Here is a 2,105-nt window from a genome sequence, read left to right on the forward strand (position 1 = left end):
CCGTGCCCCAGACAAGATGGGCACATACTCCTTGGCATGCATGGGGAGGAAACAGCTCTGGCATCTGTAGTGCGATCCCTGCGTGGTCAGGGGGCTACCACCAAGAGGGTACATGACGACCCCACCACAACGGACTGGCTACCGTGCTGGATGTTAGGTGTCTAAAGGGTCCACAGTTGTCGTGGGTGCTAAGAATGGAATTGCGCACAAGGCGAGAAGGAGGCAACCCAGGAGACGTTGGGCGTAAATCCCGCCACACGACAAGAGGTAACATGCAAGATGGTGGTGCATGATGGACCAATAGAAAAACACCACGTAAGGTGTCCTTCCCCAAATGGCACGCACTAACAACGGAAATTTGGAAAAAAGGAGGTCAAACCCAAGAGGGGACCATCACAGAAGGCCGAAACGTTTGAGACTCCTTTTAGTCGCCTCTTACGACAGGCAGGAATACCGCGGGCCTATTCTTACCCCCGAACCCGCAGGGAATATATGTGTTTGAGAGAGAGGGAGACAGAGAGACAAGCACTGATTAGAAATAACAGTTCGATATATGGAGAATAGTCTTTTCCTAATCAAACACAAAGATATTATATGTTTCTAATAAATACACCAATTGGCGTGTAAACTACAATAGCTTTACTTCGCCCCTTTTCTCGCTCCGAGTAGGCTAGTGCGGATTACGATTCACAGCATCGTGTGTCCCGACATTTCTCGGCTGACGCTAAGGCTGACGCTTGCAATTGGGCGTATATGTAGAGGATAGGCGCTAGAAACGACTGGGAGAGACCTAATCGACAAACACACAACAGACTCTTTCATTTGAATGTGGCCGCAGGTTCGCGCCTTTGCGTACCGAGAAACAAGAGAGGGATCAGCGTACTGGATCGTATGATTTCCGCACAGCAGACCCAAAAACTAAAGAAAAAGGCAAAACTGAAGAAACCAATAGCTCGCGGACTTCCTAGTTGGTCACTCACCCGAGTACTAACCACGACCAACGCTGTCTAATATCGGTGATCGGACATGGACCTGTGTCGTTGGCACGGCATACAAGTTGGCGAGAACGTCGCCAGACGTGCCGACGCCTTAGTCCTTGTACAGATCACTTGGGATTTGTCTTTTAGGAAAGCAAAATGGAATAGCCCTTGATGGGATCGAACCCACAGCCTCCTCGTTATTAGCATGACACTCTAACTTGGTGAGCTTATTGCCCGCGCAATACGGCCGCTTCAGAACTCCAGTACCCCAACCGCCGTTTCATCTATCTTTATTAAGGCCCTGCCATTCATTGAAACACGTAAGTGTTACTGTTGACTCATTCTCGCCTGTCGCTTGGAGCCCAGAGCCACAACACAACGACCACGGAAACGTCCGTGAGAAGAGCTAACACTCGACACAGGAAAAGTATGTTCCGCTATTTCTTTTTGACTGCTCAGCCTATCGGACGTGCGACGCCAACACTGTTATCACTTTCTTCCCTAGTAAAACCTCCATGGCGTGTTTCTGCGTAATCTACTTGATCTATAACATTAAGGGAGTAGGTTAGTTTCTGAATGACTAAAATGCATTGTCAGATGTGGGGTTCGAACACACGCTCCCTTTCGAGAACCAGAGCTTAAATCTGGCGCCTTAGACCGCTCGGCCAATCTGACGTGCGAGATAACAACCCCAGTGTCTTCCTTCTCTAGCATTATCTCAAGAACCTGACTGCGAAATCTGTTTCTTTTTTCGGTAGGACGGAATTATGACAGTTTTAGAATATTTAAGGCGCAATGTCAGATGTGGCGTAGGAAACGCATCCCGCTCTCTTCCGTCGTATCCAGTTTGAACTGTAACTAGCAAAACTGTATTTAGTGATAGGAACATTTTCACATTGATGCAAAGGAAAGCAGATATTATCAAACGGTAACTACGGCCGTTTCCTAGCAACAGCCATGCTGTACATTACGCACTCGTGGGAAGCCAATGAAATGCTTCCTGTGAGGCTCACACTGTCGACTTTCTCTTTACATTACTTAGGCACTGCCCCGGTGGTACCGACGCGTACATACTGGAACGTCTTTGGATCGTCAGTGAGCACTTCATATTAGAAATTTCGTGTT

General features: G+C 48.1%; 1 non-coding gene across 1 annotated transcript; it reads right to left on the reverse strand.

Moving 5' to 3' along the window:
• Nucleotides 1–1,571: 1,571 nt before the first annotated feature.
• Nucleotides 1,572–1,655, reverse strand: Trnal-uaa (transfer RNA leucine (anticodon UAA)). Its single transcript has one exon. It is a non-coding gene; the product is annotated as a tRNA-Leu (tRNA).
• Nucleotides 1,656–2,105: the final 450 nt, after the last annotated feature.

The sequence above is a fragment of the Schistocerca nitens genome, chromosome 8 (assembly GCF_023898315.1).
Source record: "Schistocerca nitens isolate TAMUIC-IGC-003100 chromosome 8, iqSchNite1.1, whole genome shotgun sequence".
NCBI classification, from domain to species: domain Eukaryota; kingdom Metazoa; phylum Arthropoda; class Insecta; order Orthoptera; family Acrididae; genus Schistocerca; species Schistocerca nitens.